The sequence below is a fragment of the Diadema antillarum genome, unplaced genomic scaffold (assembly GCF_040938485.1).
Source record: "Diadema antillarum isolate AM-2024a unplaced genomic scaffold, OU_Dant_1.0 seq00000694_RagTag, whole genome shotgun sequence".
NCBI classification, from domain to species: domain Eukaryota; kingdom Metazoa; phylum Echinodermata; class Echinoidea; order Diadematoida; family Diadematidae; genus Diadema; species Diadema antillarum.
This window is the reverse complement of record NW_027271599.1, coordinates 87642-107500: the sequence shown is the minus strand read 5'-3', so window position 1 is coordinate 107500 and position 19859 is coordinate 87642. Positions and strand designations below refer to the sequence as shown.

Here is a 19859-nt window from a genome sequence, read left to right as displayed (position 1 = left end):
GTTCGTGAGAGAAGTTTGTTCGCTGTGCCCTGCCATAATTTTCATTTGAAATGCTCATGATCATCATGCAACTCTTTGTCTAAGTGTGAGCGTCCAACTTTGCTTTGGCAAAGAAGTCATTGGACATTGGAAAATGTCATTATTACACATCATGCAGCTCATTCAGAGTAAGTCAGCCCAAGGCAACTTGAACAGACTGAATGTGGTCTCACAGACCCGAGAAGGCGAACAAGATACTTGGCCAATTTGCCTTTAACAAACAGTGGGCAGAGTTGAAGCTTCTTAAATGCAGAAAATTTTGGCATCGTGTTCTGAATCAAGCAATGAAATAAAGAAAACTCAATTCTATCATTTTTTTTTCTTCAAAATATTCCTCTACCTTGATTGTTACTTCTAAACCCACTGTCCTGAAATCTACTTCGCAATCTCTAAGCAAGAGCTTTCGACATATACACATCAAAAATCTTGGAACGTTCTAAAAAGGTATCAGGGAAATACTCTAGTGCCTCATGCACCTCAACAAGTGATAACAATTTCCGAAACAGGAAAGCTTCTACATCATGTTCTTCTCAGAATAAGACACGAGAGTCAATTCTTAAGGGAGCCTTCCTCTTACAGAACAAGAGCTACTCGGCAGCTCTTGACTAGTTAGCCGTAAAGAGAGCAAGATGTGTCTGACAAACTCTATACAGAGTACATACAATGAGGACCTGATTATAACAAGGACCTAAAATCCATGACGAAAATCTTGTTGTGAGAGGTTACTCATTACATCAAGGTACATAGACAAGAAAACACAGACAGTTGGGATCTGCAAAATCACACCTGTTATGAGTGGGTTTTGTTATATCTGACTTCCTTATACGGAGGTTCAACTGTATAACCAAGAGTAACAGTGGAGTCTTGTTAAAACAGACACTGGTATAGCAAACTCTGCGTATATCAAAGTAACACTTCTTGCCCTAAGTTCAAATTTACTTGTTATCTTTAATTTTTTTTTTTTTTTTAAAGCCTGATACATTGTACAAATAACCACTATTGATGAACCAAAGTGGTTTGACTACTGGAGTTTGTTATAAGGAGAGTCTACAGCACAAGCAATCACAGCTAAATGAACTTCATTTGATTACATCCAAAATGTGAATAGTATAGAGAGTTGAAGCTGTAAAGCCTGTGTACCCCTTTTGTAACCCTGACAATGAGATTCCTCTCATAAGCTGGTATATTGAAGATGTAGGTAATTTAGACCTTTCCTCAGAAAAATAAAACTGGACACTTCTGTCTCATGGAGGGAAAATACTGTAGATTACCAGTGAATCTTTGTGGACCCCCTCCCATCTGGGATCCCCTCCCCCAGAAAGGTATTCTCTGTACAAATGAGAGCAGATTCTCCAGGGAAATGGGGATAGATTCCCATTTCTCTTAAAAATAAACAAACAAACCAACCAAACAAAACAAAACGCTGAGGTGTAATACCATAAGATTTCATACACATTGAAGGAAGACATTATTCTTCAACCATGCAAAATCTTATGATGCTTACAAAAGGGGTACACGACCTTTAAAACTCCAAAGATCTCTTTTCTTGGGTCTAGTTTTAATGAAATGTTTCTCGCTCTGCTTGTCTGAATAAACTCTATTCATGAAAGTAAACATGGCGCAGAGTCTCCAAAACCATAAAGTCAAACACATGACCTTAAGTTGAATGTTTGTTTTTTGTTTTTTCTCATGGGGGATCAACAGTAAATTAATGTTTGGCATTTCACAAGACCTTACTTTTTCAACCACCCCTGTTTCAAATTCATTACATCGTAAAGCCCTTTGAGGCATGTAACACCGACCACAAAAAGCATCGTTTGTCTATTCAAAGAAGTGTTTCTCATCGAGGACAAACCATAGAAGTTCCGTCCATATAGGACAGGTCCAACAGACACTAACATGTACAGCTCCTTCCGTGGTGAATATATTATGATTATTTTCCTTCATCCTGTGGACAATACATGTACAGGCAAGATTCTGAAGAGGGGTCTGTCTGCGTTTCATGTGCGTGTGCATGCATGTGCGTCTGAATGTTTCTAAATGTGCATGCACATTTACCCGAACATTCTTCTACATTTTTATTGCTTTGGAAAATGAATTCATGAGTCTATAAGCTAAGAATATCGACCGACATAGAGGCTGCATTGTAAATCAATTTATCTAGACTCTTAATGAGCCATTCAGATATTATTTACGTACTTGTGATAACGTGTAAACACCAAATTTCTCATATATCTCATGACATATCGCGATGTATCGAAAGTTGAGTATTAATCTATCGGGTTACATCTCAAGCACTCAAAGCCCTGGTTGGTAAGTTTCATGAGGTTTTCAATTTGCGTCCGACATAGGAAGAGATGATGTAGCCTCCTTGCAAGACCTTTTCTTACAAGACTTTATGAAAATCCAGCACAGCACTAAACATACCTGAAGTTCAACATAGCACTTCTAACTGTCTATTAAGTGGAATTTTCACACTGTGTTCAAGGTGGTTTTTGGATACCCACTGTGTGTTTTGAGAGCTGACTGACACAGAAACCCCAAAGCGTTGTCAAAGTCCCTAGCATGGAAAGGGTTGATGGTTAAAGTAACAGCAGAACAACAGAATGGTAGTGCTTTTACCACAATCAGATCCCCCCAAATATAAACAAATAAACAAACATAAATAATGATAAAAACCCCCCAAAGTCTTACTTAGACTGTTACAATTTCTGATATGTTGTGTAAAACACTGAAGCACACACACACACACTCAAATACCATGTGTACTGGAGGAGGTATAGCCGTCATCATCTAAACAGGCTTCTATAAAGATTACCGAAGTGATGATGTCACAGTCTTTGGTTATAGCTTGGGTCGGAACCATGTGAGCCGATGAACACTTGGACTAGCAGAGGTTGCTTAGAACCAGTTTCCATGGCAATGAATGGCTAAAACACCACACTTTGGTACTCAAGTGACCCATACATAAATCTTCACTAAAAACTTTTTTTTTTTGATAGTCTTTTAATGACCTACCAATGATTTTCTAGGGAATAGGGTTGCTATTTTTGCCGTTGCTGTTTTTTTTTAATGATCTCTCTATACCATTCTGACGGTCTGATTTCACTTAGTTGAAGTCGAAATGAACATGGCATGAAATCAAATGTTTAAATAGTCTAAACAAGCACATCACATGATGATATCGATATACTTCTCTCCCGATATTGTCGTGCACGTACCGAAACCTGTCGGCAGAAGATATGGTGTTAGTGTGCACTACCAGGCCATTTCCTCTTAGATGATTCTGCTCTTAAACACTTGTGTTGAAACTCTTCTTAAATTTTATACACAGAAGCAAATTTGTTCTCATTCAAATGAATTAAATTCTTGCATCAAGTTGTTTTTATTGCAAGTGAATGACAATTTGCTCCACATCGAAGTAACTAAGGACCAAATTAATCAGCTTTGAACACTGATTAATTTGGTGCTTGTCTATGTTCATGTGGGGCAATTTGTCAACCAGTTGCAATAAAAACAACCTGATGTAAGAATTTCATTCATTTGAATAAATACTCAGTAACCACAGCACGCTATACGGATGCGAACCAGCACTGGTTGTGGCGGTGGTCTAGTGGATCTAACAACAGTCCAGTGATGTCGTTGGTTCAAATCCGCCCCGCATTTGCGTGCCCATGATTTTTCATCATCGCTACTACTAAAACACTGATTAATTTGGTGTTTATTTACATTGATGTGGGGCAATTTGTCAATCAAATGCACATTTGTGACCCGCTGCAACAAAAGGATCCGAAAGTCGGGGGAGGACAATTTTCTGAAAATGACATGACATTATTACCTTACTCTTCCAATTTAATGTCATATATAACATGACTCATAAAAGTACTCAGTTTCGGAGATATCGATGCTTTTATTAGCGCATGTCAAGTGGTTTAGGATATCAGCGATTCGAGTAAACCGCCTTCAAAGTTTTCCTTCCGACGCTATCATGATCAAGGGGAAGCAAGACAGTTTTCACCACTTGACAATAGAAGGTACACTCCTAGCAACCTCCGCGATGTTCATTCAAGCTTAGCGCCAGCAGTCTATGCACGACCAATCAGTAACCAGGATGCCACGCACTGACCAATGAGATCACGATCCCTTGTTGCTAGGGGCAGAGTCTAGCTGTGGTGCTAAATCCATATCTTCGGACACGTATCTGTTCTGTTGAAAGTCGGAAAATCATGGCCCAGAAAAACATTATTTTCTTGCCTTTCCTTTGATCATTTAGCTTCGAAATTTCAGCAGATGATAGAAGATACACCAGACTACAAAATTATGTTAAAAACAGAAATCCGAACGTTTTGACGGATTTTGATGATCTGACTTCAATCTCAATTTTTCTCGGCTCACCCGTCAGCGACTTTAGGATCCTTTTGTTGTAGCAGGTCACATTTGTTCCTAGTTTTAGCAGATGACATTTGTATACAAAATACAATATTCATAATACGAAACCTTGGTTACATTGATAGCGATCATACAAGAATGCTACAACTTCTCGTTTTGTCAATGGCCAGTCATAAACTGCCTCACGCAGCAGTGACAGGGAGCTGGTGTGGTTGGCTTTACTAGACTGATGTCCAGTCATTAAAAATAAATTCATCTCATGTAAACCAGATTCTGAGGCACAGTTATCACTGACAACGGTTAAAGCTATCCTCTGAGAAATGGAAAAAACAGCTGGTGGCCCGACGCAGTCTTGCCTTGCTGCCAGATAAAGCTATGATACAGCTCCCTTTGTTGTCCTGAGTGTAAAAAAAACAAAAACAACAGAAATGGCATTAATATCATAAGCAATTTTTATTCTACGCTGGTTGAGAAGACAATAATTACCTCCGCCAAGGGGGAGGTTATGTTTTCATTACCGTTGGTTTGTTTGTTAGTTAGTTCGTTCGTTAGTTTGTCCGTGTGCAAAATAACTCAAAAAGTAGTTAACGGATTGGGATGAAACTTGCAAGAAAGGTTGAGAATGACACAAGTAACAAACGATTAACTTGTGGTAGTGATCCGTGAATTTTGGGGGAATTTATGAAGGATTTCTGATATTTTGGCAGGTAGGGTCAATGAACTTGGGAGTTCAGGCTGCGCGTATTTGAGGTTTGCATGCGCGCACTAAAGCGCATGCTCTTGGTTTCTGCTAGGGCGAGGCGCGCTGTGCAGCTGAGGGTTTATGACGTAACAAAGGCTTCTATATTGGGAAATCGGGCGACTTTCAGCACACAATGCTATAAGTACGTATGAGTGGAAATCACTGATATCTCTATGGAAGAACAAGATCAAATGAGCTGCATGCTTGGCGGAGGTCTGCGCTCTCAGAGTGCTTCTCTAGTTAGTTGCTGTTTTTGTTGCTTCTTTGTCCTATTATGGAGTACTTTTATGGGATGTAAAGTCATTGCATGAGAAAAAAACAACTTAGGTGCGTGTGAAATAGACATCCATGTTTTTCTCTTTACTATCAAAAGTGGACTCAGCATCTTTTGGAAAGAACATGATATGCATATATGTTATTGCCCTATGATGTTGTAAACTTTATCACAAGTACTGCAACTAAGCACATGATTACCTTCTAAAGATTCTTGTGAATCTGCATGCATTACAACTTCCGTTGCCTATGGATAAAGTAATCAACTGCCACCTTTTTTTTCCAACTCCTTTCCTTTTAGTAAACCAAAAACACTAAACCAAAAACGGTGAACCAAAAACAGCTTTGTTCAGCGCCGTTTTAACAGGCAGATGGTCACTGTAATACAGGCTATGCCCAGACATATGAAAGACTAATCGTCATGGTGAGTGTAAGAAGTGACTAACTTGGCATTAGCCAATCAGCAAGCATTTTTTTCCTTTGCTCGTTGTCATGGCAACTGGGCCCCTGAAAGTGTTGACGGAGTTACTTACTAGCGATACTGAGTGAAGGAAGATCCACTTGGAAACCTGTGACATGGTGAAAAAAGAAGAAATATGAAAATGAAATATTAAAGATATGATAATACAGTCATGGAAAGATAAGAGACCAGTTTGATAACAAACAATTTAACATAAAGTAGTCCCAGCAGGGGTTGAGCTACAATGATGCATTCTGATTGAGTAGTTATATTTCAAGTATTTATTGATTTCCAGTACTGGGGAGAATATATTAGAATTAGAAAGAAGACAGAATGCAACATATGACCCCAGACTAATCAATATATTCGCTTGTCAGTTTGGACAATTTTCGTCTGTGGGCTCTATACTCCGGTGGACAATTCTTGACCACTTTCATACCTCATTGCCAAATATGGATATTGATTGTCATGACCACAAGAATAATGCTGATGTCACAAAGAATCCTTAGAATGGATAATTCTTTGTTGAATGCAGGGATGTCAGGTGGTACTAAAGAGAGAATTTTAAACGAAGAAAAAACAAGAGTTTGGGGAAATATTCCTGAACTATGAATGAGGGGTCACTCTCAAACAAATGTGCTATCCACCAGCATCCCAACCTCAGAAAAGGATCCAAAATGGCATTTTATGGTGCACCAAATTTGCACCCCTAAATGGCATCACACAATCGATGTAAAATGTAAATGGTGTAAAAACGTGTGTCACATACGCTAAATGGCATATTTCATCAAAGTATCAAGTACAACATCCTAAATGGGGTTTTGAATAAATGGTTCATGTACTAAATGGAAACAACAACCAAATAACACTTTCACGAAATGCAACAGGGAATTCATTTAAACAGACATCAGATTTGGTCATTGCATTTAAATCCACATCACTTACATGAAGGAGTGAATGTCAAAATCCTACAGTATCTTTGATATAGGACTCTCATATAGTAATGGAAAGAAAAAAAACACTTTTTTTTTAAAGGGTGGGGGAACTTTTTTTTTTCAGTGTGTCATACGGAGAAAGACCCCCTCCCCCTTAAATTATTGCAAAACTTCTTTTTTTTTTTCATAATCACATACAATAGATATTACATAATATACACTGGGTGTGTGAAAGTAAGTGAAAAAGGAAATTCCTTCTATAAAAGAAAATTTGATATCACTCACTGTCTAAACTAGTCAAACTATGCTATGATTATATCTGTGCATATAATTCATATTTTGCAAAAGTTGTGCCATGAGCATTTAATTAACAGATGGATTTGGGGATGTATAAATCCATTTTATTATTATTATCATTATTATCATTATTACTGTAAAAGTGGACATTTTTGCGCATTTTGCGCAACTGCAAGCTAGCGCGAAAATAAAAGCACAAGAATATTTTTGCGTGCCATTGCCATATGTTCCAGTTGTTGCTGTCTTGATTCCGCGGAATTAAAAACATGCGAAACTCTTCTTACGTGGCCAAGCGTGAAAAATTAGTCGCGCGAAAATATCCACTTTTACAGTTTTATTACTACTATTATTATTATTATCATTATCATTATTATTATTATTATTATTATTATCATTATCATCATCATCATTATTATTATTGTCATCATTATCATCATCATCATTATTATCATACGAGTGTTTGTGAAATTAAGCATACAAGACCTTTAGTACTCTAAGGCTTTGTCTCAATAGTTGGTGGTTTCATAATTTAAAAAACAAACAAACAAACCAAACAAAAACAAACAACAGTTGGAAACTGACATAGATAACCACTCAAGGTATACCTTGGTCAATTTCTCTTGATACGAAGTTTGTTGCACATATCCTTACAGGGGCTAGAAAATAAAACAACTCATACATGTCACCTAGTAGCCATGTATCAAAGAAGGGACTATGTTTAATGATGAGTACTGCCATCCGAATCCGCTATGAGCCTATTTCGTATACCTCCTTTCCCACAATGCATTGCAGCTGTGGGCTGCCAGATACACACATGCACACTCACACACACACACACACACATCCACATACACACATGCTTTATATACATACAAACAAACAGACTTCCATGACTGGTTACTACTGCACTGAGTTGTAAGGTCAGAAAGGAAACAAATAATTAGCTGATTAAAGGCCATTTCGAGGTTTGGGAATCCATGCCGGAGAATTGGTGCCAACTTTTAATGTATCATTCACTTCAAGGCCGACAAACTGTGAGACATTATAACATCTTTCAATGGCAAGTCTATGAATTAAAGGAGCCATAGATGAACTTCATGACTTTCGCATGTGGGATACATTTCACACATGGAAAATAAAGGATTCGTCACAACAGTCAAACCTGCCACAGCGGACACCTATCTATACCAACCATCTGTCTGTGACGGCAACATTTTTTTCTATCTTCCTTCGGTGGCTGCTATACATAGGTCTGACTGTATTATGCTCTCATACCGATACCTACTAATGAAAACATGAAGTGTATTGTGTGGGAGGCATTATTTTTCTTTCCAAAGTGAGCCTATCCATTTTTCCGTGCTCAAGTAGTCTGCATTCTTTAGAAAATCACTGATATTTACTGCAGCATGGCTGACCAAATTAATTTTTCAAACTGTTTCTCATAAAAGCAATTGCCGTTCCTCAAAGTTGCTCACTATGACCTAGCGTTGGAACATAGTACTGCTCATCTCAAAGTACGGCAAAGAAAGTGGGCACAGCCACGGAATCGAACAGTGCTTCTAAATTGCGTGTGATTCAACCATACCTTAAACTGGCCCTATGCACTTGAAGAATGCTAATGGAAGATTGATTCATGCTTGGCATGGAGACACATATGGCACTCTGCAAACCAAGTGAACCCTTTAGCAAGCTTAACCACATCCCTGCCCCTCTCAAAAATAACTACATCACCCCTGGCTGCCTTCATGGGGAAAGGGGGGGGGGGGTGGTGGGGTGGGATGGGGTAATGTGTCTAGGTGATGGCCTGTGTGGGTGCGAAATATAATTTGTGTCTTTGCCCAGTTCATTAATCATCGCTGCATCATCCCTGTCTGCAAGTTAATCCATGTAAATGCATGATCAACTAGAAAAGCACTCAGAAAGCGCAGACCTCCACCAAGCAGCTCATTCCCCCCTCCCCCCCCCCCCCCTTGTGATTTCCAACTGCATACTGAAAATCAATCTTCCTCAAGGGTCAACATCATACAATATAGTACTACAGAGTGGTGGCAATGCTAAGCTATCTGGCTATTTATTGTGGGGTTTTATACACATATGCTGAAACTGTCCTATATCCCGATTACAAGAAAAAGAAAAAAATCCTCCAACAAAAAAAAAAAACACCAAAAAAATGCCTGGATCCAGATGATGATCAGGATCGCTCCCCAAATTTAATCATGCACAGTATTCCCTGTGTCATTATCAACTTTTCCTGAAAAATTTAATCAAAATCTGTTCCTGGCTTTTTTAGGTTTTTTTTTTCCTTGCAAACAAACAAACAAACAAACAAACAAACAAAAAGACAGACAAACACACAAACCAATGCCCGCAAAAAACAGTGACCTCCTTGGGCGGAGGTAATAAATTCCAGTAATGGTGCGGAATATGCTGCCTCCTTTCAAAGAGTAGAAGTAGAGCTTGCAGGAAACCTCCATGCACCTAATCAGGGATCAAACGAATCCCAACACGCGAGAGGCTTGCCCGTGAGACACTGCAAGGAATGGGCGTGACCCACAATTCCTTAATAGCTGTTTGATTGGCAGCTGTCACAGGTGAAGCAGATATATTGGTCAGTCCAGCGTGTTGGGTCAAGAAACTGCATCATGTCCATGTAAGTGAGATATCTCCTTCATTTCACAATGAAGATCATTTTACATGTGTTTTAAGTTTCACAGTGTCACTATGAACTGTGATTTCTGCTGTAGTGATACATGTTTAAAACAGCATTCTTACATGAATTTGCTGCACCACAAATTACTGCATAAGCTGTTATTTTCACGAGGGTTTGATTTTCACGAATTTCGCAAATCACTGCTGGACCGCGAATTTAACAACACACAAAAATGTCGCCCTGCGCTATAGGCTACCAGAGCACTTCCAAACCTCGGTGTTAATTCGCGAAAGCAACATCTCGCGAAAATGTCTGTGACCTGCTCTTTCGCGAAAATATCTGTGCGTGAAAATAACAGCTTATACCGTAACTTTCTTACCTTTGTTTACTACATGGACATTACATTTATATAGCAGGGCTGCACATTAACCCATTTTTGTCTACTGGTCCAACCTGTCTGTCAGACCAGTAGGTACCCAGTTTTTCCATTTTTTTTTTACTGGTCCATTCCTGAAAAAGGTTATTCGCCTGACAGTGATTTTAATCAGACCTGGACCATCGGACCAGTGCCAATGTGCAGCGTTGCATATAGATTGGTGATAAATTCTCTCCAGTATGAAATACCCATGATGCTCGAGCAGTAAAACTTTGTGGGATACTGTTACTTTCTAAAGTCATTACCGGCAGATATTTGCTTGGTTTTAATGAGGCTGGATTTGGAGTTCTAGAATGTCAGCAAAGTGTACCCAGCCCCTTGGACTGAGCCATATATCTGCAACCAGTTGACCACAAAATTATTGCCTGAAACTATCTCCTTGCTGATTTGACAGTAAAATGAGAATGCAATGAAACTAACAATTCCTGGCTGACAAGTTATGCATCACACATCTCGGCCTAGAGTACACCATGGAGCATCCCACTTCCTATTCAACTGCTAAAAATGCAGTACAGTGCACTCCAGTTATAGTAACCACAATTGTAACTAAATTTTGTAACAACCAATTAAAAATTCAGGTCCCACAATTACTATCTACAGAATATCTTGATAGACTTCATTTGTTCGGCCATAACAAAATTTCGATATATAAAGACAGAAAACTGCCTGTCTTGAGGAATCACCTGGTACACATGGTAAACACGTCTTTCAAAGCTCGCACGTCAAAATTTGGGATGTTTTCAAAGAGCATTCAGAAAGACATTTGTGTGCCTACGTGCATTTAAAAATAGAGTAGATGCACACATCCTCAAATCAAGAGGCGTTTACACATTCTTCTGTCAGGATATGAATAATATGAAGAGTTCCTTCATGTAAAAATGATTACATACAACAAATTTCTGATCTTTCATCTGATTGTAACGCAGCTTCTACTTGATTCTCTTGGTCTGGTTTGACTCAAACGTCGACATGAATGCACTTTACTATTGGAATTGAGCATTTGCTCATAGATTGCTTTAACTCTTTATATGCCATGGTGTAAACCCCCTGTGTGCCACATTAATCAGAAATGTAACTTTCATAGATTTTTGTTACCCTGGGCATGTAGTCAAGAAATAATACGTAGAGAAAAGGCCAACCATTGCTTTGATGTAAATTCTTTCAACAAATCTATGATTGCTTTTCTTTCAAATGACCAATGGCTACATCATTGTAGAGGCATGACTTCTGCACACAAAAAAGTGACAGAAACTTAGAATTTACCTGCAAATCCAATAGGACACACCGCTTGACAATCATTCACAAAATGAAATACAAGCTACATGCGATGGGAATGGAATCGCAAGAAACACTTTCATTGTACTGTGGCATTTGGCGATTTGGGCGGGTTTGTGCTTTTGAGCAGAATATGCGAAGTTGGCACACTGTCGACTGAGTTGAATGTGCGAACATGGCACATAAAGAGTAAAAGAGTGCTTGGTGTATGACTAGAAATCATGGAAGATATGAGGTGAAACAAAATATGTCCTCACCACTGCGCACAGTCCTGAACATAGACCAAAGCAAGAGATTAGCTTGTTTCTGTCACAAAGATATGACATAGAAACTTGCAATAGAGCTAATTACATTTTGAAACAACTTTTGATTGTAACACTTCAACACAAGAAAGGCAATAAGAGGAAAGAAGCAATTGCCTACTCTCAAAGACATTAGCAATTAATATTTGACTTAAAGTCTCATCATCACCCCCCCCCCCCCCCCCCCCCAACTGTCACTCAACGGAAACGGTATGGTGCCAGAATGTTGCGATATCGTGATACATGTGGTTATCTTGCACATGATTAGTGACAGGTTCTGGCCATACATGTTACGTATTGCACAAAATCTCCCTAAATTGACACCTACTTTTTTATTTCAACCAAATTTTTAGACGTGATCCATACATCCAATTAAAAAACAAAAAACAAAAAACAGAGGGCATAGTTTCATGAAAGCCTAAAGTGTCAGCTACAACACATCAAAAGCTGGGAGAAACTGTCAAAAGCTATGCTGAGCAATTGCTCCAGGAACTATAAAGTCATATTAATTGATCTTTAATACCTCCTGCACCCTTAGGGGGCAGAGGCATCGCATTAAGGAAACAAAAGAGTTCAAAGAGAAGGCTTTCCATCAAAGAAATTTTCCAGAAAGACATATATATTGAAAACACATGTGGTCCATGTTGTCCTCAGCAAAGCACCTAACATGTTGTTCTATGGTCATCTGATACTAGCTGGCTTAGTCACATGACTTGGACATCACTTGCTTGTGATACTACCGATAATCATTTGTATTGCACGTGAAGAGTCCCCAAACATCACATTTCTCACACATAAACATGCTGGCCATAATTTACATTTGTAACAAAGGTAGTTTGAATCAAGTCCATGATTAGAATTTAGCCCATAGACTACCACACGTGCAAAAATAGGCATACATTGTATACTGCTCATGTGCATGTTTATCACTGGATGTCTAAATTGGTGTACGTTGTTTGTTGTGTATTTTTGCGCAGTTGCAATTTGTGTAATCCATGGGCTACATGTGAATTATCTCTATGAATTCTGGCCATTCTGAATGTACAGATCTCCTACAATGCCACAGTGAGTTCAACCAAGCAAGAATAACACGCTTTGGTTTTATTCATAATGAGACAAGATATGATAATGTCATATGTATCACAAGATACATTCTACATGAAAGCGGCAGGCATTTAAGGCATAATTTACCATTTGCAGATGAAACAAAAGCCCAGCATTAGTGCTTTAAAATAGTTCTAAAACGTGAGTTACGGATAGAAACAACCACTGTAAAAATCTGTATCCGTATTAGTGATGTTAGGTATTGTTAAATACATAAAATGTGAACAATAGCTATAACAAAGATGTTTGCAGACTAAACCGTCTACAGTTATGGTGTATTAAGAAAAATACGGCTATCTCCTTAAATTTTAGGCTTTATTGCGAAAATTTTATATGGTAGTATGTTTTGTGGTACAACAGACCTACACATATGCATCAAATGTGATATCTTGAAAAATTATAAAATCACTGCTCCTTAAGGTAAACTAGACCTTGAAGATCACATGGCTATGAAAACAGATTTTTCTTTTTAATTTTATCAGATACTGACACCCAAGAGCCGCCTCCACCCACAAAGCATTACAAGGGGCACACACAGAAGTAAACACCATGCCACCTTGAATGACGATGCATAATCACATTGAATGCAAAGTCTATAAAAGAATTTACCTTTCCTTATAAAAAAGGAAAAGAACAGAGAACAAGTTTGTTTCAATATATCCGGGGAATGTCTTTCGTACTTCATAACATATTCAGCCCGTTCGAATACACATTCCCATGTTTTGCCTCCATACTGTGGAAAATTTGCACTTCAGTCTCAACACACTCTTCGATACTGATGGATCACGAAAAAAAAAAAATTAGCTGGAGGGAGGGGGGGGGGGTGGGGCTGGAAAGGAGAGACTTCTTCATTCGAGGACAAAGAAATGTGAAGTGAATGACAGACATAACGCAGTGTGCCAGGTGCACGAAGAAGCAGGGTGACTAATGCAGTCGATTCTAGCGCAAAGAACGAGCCTCAACCACACCGATCCAACAATAGAAGTCCAGTCATCCATGTTACGTTAGAAGATCAGTTGTGACGCGTCTCGGTTTAAGGTAGAAATCCTTCTTCGCTGAAGAATTGCGCCCTACAGATGGGAGTGGCTCGATGTGACTGGACAAGAACATGTGTCTCACAGGTTCAGCTCAAAAGTTCCCTTGTGTGCATACCAGAATACTTAATTCTAGGCTAATTGTGGTATTCATCAACCCATTGAAGACGGACTGATTTTCCTCTATTATACACATTTCCCATTTACCCCAGCCTGAGGATACTCGGGACAAGTCCTCAACGGGATGAAATGATGGGGATATCCATCAGCACAATGGGGCACAAAAGACACTTTGGAACAGAAATAACAATTAAGAAATAATAACCACCAATTTTTCAAGCTCCATAGACTGGGCGTCACTAAGACATGAATTTGGATATTTTACATGGCATCCACAGGGCAAAAATATGCTGAAACTCGAACAATAATGGGGCTGACAGGTTATATGTCTCTTCTGAAGGAGCTGGAAATGAGGGTAAAGTGACTTGCTCTGGAGCACCACTGCTGTGTTGGTTAGGGGACTTGAATCAGGGACCTCGATATTGAGAGTCTGCAGTCTTGTCCACTGAGCCACATGAAATACTCTATCAGAGAAGCCCGCTGGAATACTAGCGTACCCTAAAGTCACTGCGAGACATGTTGTGTGGGGTATAGTCTCTAGTGTTTCAGATGATCTCCAATCCCATCCCAAGCTTGTTGGAATACACCCTGTAATCACTGTTCACATGTTGTGTGGGGTATACAATGTTGTATCATAGTCTCTTTTCCACACCCTACATACTCCCATCCCACCCCAAGTTTGTGTAAATATACCCTGCAATCACTGCAAGATATGTAGTTTGGGTATACATAGTCTTTGTTCAAGCTCACACTCCCATCCCACCCAAGTTTGTTGGAATATGCCCTACAATCACTTTAAATGGATGGTACATTTCGGTTGTGATGGGGTTTCAGGTTCCCAGTGTTTTGCGATGATGACATTTTAAGATGAGAAACCTCTTATGAAGTATGAAAGAGCATATAATTCTATGAAGAATTCAAAGCTTATTTGTGGAAAATTAGTTTTGAATTGGCTGAGATATTCAAAACAAAACAATCCTAACAAAAGGTGGGACCCACCTTTGATTAGGAGCACTTTGTTTTACTTTGTTTTGGATATCTCTGCCATTTCAGCATGGATTTTCATCAAATAAACTTTGAATTCCTCTGGAATTGTATGCTTGTTAAAATTTAATAAAGTTGTTGAGTATCTCAAGAAAAGTTAAAAGCTGAATCCTCACCTCAGCCAATACTATACTATCCCTTTAAGACATGGAGTGTTGGGTGTAGATAGTCTCTGTTCCGGACACCATTCCCATCCCACCCTACCCCCTACGCCAACAGGGTGGTGTCGGACCAAGTACTGATCCCGCCAAAGGGAGGGGGTGAGGAGGAGGGGGGGGGGGGGGGGGGGGTGAGTAGGGGAATATGGGGGGGGGGGGGGAGGAGGGGGAACCCCATCCAGTGAGAATGAGTCAAAGATAGATCATTAAGTACTCACCCAGAGCCTGATGAGCCACTGCCACCAAAGGCATTGCCGCTGCCGGACCCAAATCCACTGCCGCCGGTACCACCGCCAAAACCACCAAAACCACCGCCTGCACTCCGGGAAGGGTGCCAATTAAGGTAATGAAGAGAGAGAGAGAGAGTATATTCCATGAATACAAGTCTTTGCTACAATGTACATTGGCAAAGAGCCTTTTCATACAAAGTACATATGCACATACTCAGATACAGGAGAATGTAACAGCATTCAAAGATGGAAAAGACAAAGTAATATACAGACATACATACATAAAAAAACACACACTAAGATACATACAATATATATCATACAAGTCATATACACACAAGATAGACAGATAGATAGATAGTGAAGTCATTCCACAGTACAGAAAAGATAAAAAGAGATAGATAGGTAGGTAGCTATGCACAGTTCACCGACAGATTGATAGACAATAAACACACAAACAGATTGAGAGACTAAATGTAACCAGCTACAACAAAAGGATCTGAAAGTCGGGGAAGGGCAATTTTCTAAAAATGGCATGACATTGTTCACTTACTCTTCTTCTTTAATTTCATATATAGCACAACTCATATAAGTACTTGGTTGAGGAGATATCGATGACTTCATTAGCGCATGTCAAGTGGTTGTAGAGATCAGAGTTTCGAGAAAAACGCCTTCAAAGTTTTCGTTTCGACGCTATCATGATCAAGGGGACGCGAGACAGTTTTACTGTCCACGCACGACCAATCAGTAATCAGGATGCCACGTATTGACCAATAAGATCATTCCCTCGTTGCTAGGGGCGGGGTCTAGCTGCGGCGCTAAATCCAAATCTTTGGCATGATTCTGTTACGTTGAAAGTAGGAAAATCATGGCCCAGAAAAACGCTGATTTCTTGCCTTTCCTTTGATCATTGAGCGTCAAAATTTCGGCAGATGATAGACAAAACATTAGACTACAAAACAATGCCCAATTTTGATAATGTGACTTCAACCTCGATTTTCTTGGCTCAACCGCTGCGACTTTAGGATCCTTTTGTTGTAGCGGGTCACAAATACCTTAAGTATTTGCTGTTACATGTGTCAAGGTCTCTTTTCTCATGAATTATACAGGATGTTTGATATCAACGACAATGGCAACATTCTAAAGTTTCATCACTAAATATAAATCCAATGTGTGCAGGCATTGCCATACAACCAGAATCTTTCATCATTGCAACAACAACAAAAGGTGTATGGTGCAATGTCTTCACAATATGTGATGACAGTTTCACATCACTGGCAAAATATTGAAATGACAGGTTTGTCAGAAATATCTTGAACGTTCACTTTCCTTGAACTAGGTTTGCTATAATTGCCTAGGAGTGCAGGTACATGTATTTGGGGAATTGAGGATTTTTACTTGACTTCTGACCGACCCTTTTATAAGTTTATGCATTGAGCAATTTTCAAGGTATGAAGAAAGAGTGTAATTACAGTATAAAATAAATTTTTTTTTGCATTTAAATCTGGCCTTTGACCCTTGACCTTTGACCTTCTGGCTGGAAATTCCCCAGAAAATCTCCATTAGGTAATACATGTATATATCAAGTTTTAAAAATAATAATGCAAGCATTGCATATATACTAGTATATGAGGGAAATAGTAAAATTTTGAGGAGTTGACCTTAACCTTTGACCCCTTGACTATTGACCCATGACCCCTACATTCCCTAAATAATCCATGCCATGCAGTCAGTATATGCATATGCACCAAGTTCCATGAAGATACATTGAACCATTTGCAAGAAAGTAAAATTGTAACATTTTCACCTTACCTTTGACCTTTTGACCTTTGACCTTATGACATGAAACTCTCTCTGGAGAATCTTTTTGCAGTAGTAAATGTCTACACTAAGTTTGAAGAAAATACCTTCGGACATTGCATGGATATGGGGGAAATAGCAACATTTTTAGCATTTAACCATGACCTTTGCAAACTATGGGCTTCTTTATATTCATGTATATTTATGGGCCAAATAGGACAAAGTTACGGGAGCAAATTTTGCCAAATCTCAATAACTCATCAGTTCTGCATACCTTGCAACATGCTCAAATCCATGAAAAATAAATCTTTCAGCATGAGAGAATTTGAAATTGAAATTAACTGTTAACCATACAATCAAAATTACTTTAGGACCAGCCCTTCCTTGCTTCTTATTCTCTTGCTCTCCTCCCCATCCCCCCCCACCCTTTCTTTGAGACTTTCTTGTTTTCTGCTTGACATTAAAAGGCATAATTGGTATCTTTTCCAGCAAATGTTTGCTGACATGGCTGACATGGCGAAAGGAAAAGTATGGAGTTCTTATAGCATTGAGTGCAAACCCCTTGGAGAGTAGAATGTTAATGACATTATTTCCTCATGTGACTGATGTTGGGTGGTCATGACCAATGTCGCTAATCACTGAAAACACAAGAATCTTTAAAACTTCCTTTTTATTTCTGATTTGCAGGAAACTTTACCAACTTGTCTGATTTAATCATTGTTTTCTTATCTTCTATAATCAAACTCAACTTGCACATGGAGTGGATTCGCACTTTTGAATCATCTAAATTCTGAGTGAAAACACTGCGCACAAGTTTGTGGTGGATTGTAATGACACATGCAGTACCATATCTATGCTTGAAACATGTTCTGTCATAAATTCTGGGGGAAAAATGACAAAAATGTAGGTCGAAAAACAAAGAAATACATTAAAGAAAATCATAAAACAACACAATACATAAGAAATTCATTTTGATTCTATTTTTTTTTTCAAGTGCACAGAACAGCCAAAAAAGCCCGGCCTGGTTTGGGTTAATGAAGTGTTCAGCATTAAAAATCTGAGCTGCATGACTGCACATGCCTATCATGCTTTTGATTTTGTGTAATGTAATGCTGTGGAAAATTAGGGTTATCAATAGATTTAAAATGCTTACAAACATGACTATCTGGGACTCAGACAACAGTTTTTCAATAGACCATTAAGTCTACAGTGTAGTAGCCTGATACTTGTTCATAGAGCCCCTGTTAGTATCATATATTATATATGATATATAATATATAATATATAATATATAATATATAATATATAATATATAATGTATAATATATAATATATAATGTATAATGTATAATATATAATGTATAATATATAATATATAATATATAACATATAATGTAAATTGTATAATGTATAATATATAATATATAATATAAAATATATATAATATACGGAATAAATCTGAACAGTTTAGTATGTTACACACGCATGCCGGCCTCGTAAACAGCACTGCAGTAACCTAAGGGCAGGAAAGGTACAATTTTCCTGGAAAAAAATGGTATTTCCACCTTTCCAGCAATAGACATATGTAGCAATACATTTTGGGGTGAACTGTATTTTCCATAAAACCTGCAGTATTTTTGACCACCCCCCCCCCCCAAAAAAAAAAAAAAAATAATAAGAGTAAGAAATGTTCGCATCTCTGGCTACAGTACTTTGGCATGCATTTGAACATTAAAATACAGCTCAGTGATTACGAATTTCTGTAACTGGGCTGCCACAATGTTGAACAGTGTCTTTAACATCAATTTGCCATCAAAACTTTCTGTTCTAAAGGGTTGTGGTCTTGACATTTCCTGCTTGATTTTGTAATTAACACATTTTGGTTTCTCGCTCGAGTGCCCTCCTCAAAACAGCCACATGATGGAAATAACTGATGATATTAATTTTTGCAAGCACATGCAAAATGGCAGCTGGCAAAAAAAAAAAAAAAAATGCTTTTAGCAATAGATGGGCTATGATGCGAGTGTCCATTTATGCCATCATGAAGCCTGGACACTGATGGTCAATCACATCCACTTGTGAACAGACAACCATCATAAAACACACGCACATATGCATACATACGCATCTATGGTGGAAACTGAGAACCTGTTTTACCCGTAAGGAATTTTACCACATAACCGAGGACCTGTTTTGTAAGTAGGACTCTTGTCAACCAAGGACTCATTCGTATATTACCATCCAACCGAGGACTTAATTACAATAATGCTAATTGAGGACCCACAAACATGTAACCCTACATATGCAAAAGCATGCAAAAGCAGACCGTTTGGAATGGTCTGCGTACCAAGGACGTCCTCTGTTCTCTATGTGTCCTTGGTTTAAATGTAAAGTTTGTGTGTGTGTCCTCCTTTTCCACCATGGATAAGTGTGTGCGCGCACACACACACACACACACACACACATGCAGACACAAATATACATCATCCTTAGGACGACTGGACTCACCTGAAGAGCTGGCTCCTCCAAAGCTGCCAAATACCGAGCCCTGCTGGCCAAACCCGGACCCCG

General features: G+C 38.7%; 1 long non-coding RNA gene across 1 annotated transcript; it reads right to left on the bottom strand.

The window, feature by feature from the left end:
* Positions 1-4435: 4435 nt before the first annotated feature.
* LOC139737521 (uncharacterized) lies at positions 4436-19851 on the bottom strand. The gene is made up of 4 exons (XR_011711381.1): positions 19797-19851; positions 15477-15573; positions 5977-6012; positions 4436-4826 (listed from the first exon to the last, which is right to left on the bottom strand). It is a non-coding gene; the product is annotated as an uncharacterized lncRNA (long non-coding RNA).
* Between the last annotated feature and the right edge of the window lie 8 nt (positions 19852-19859).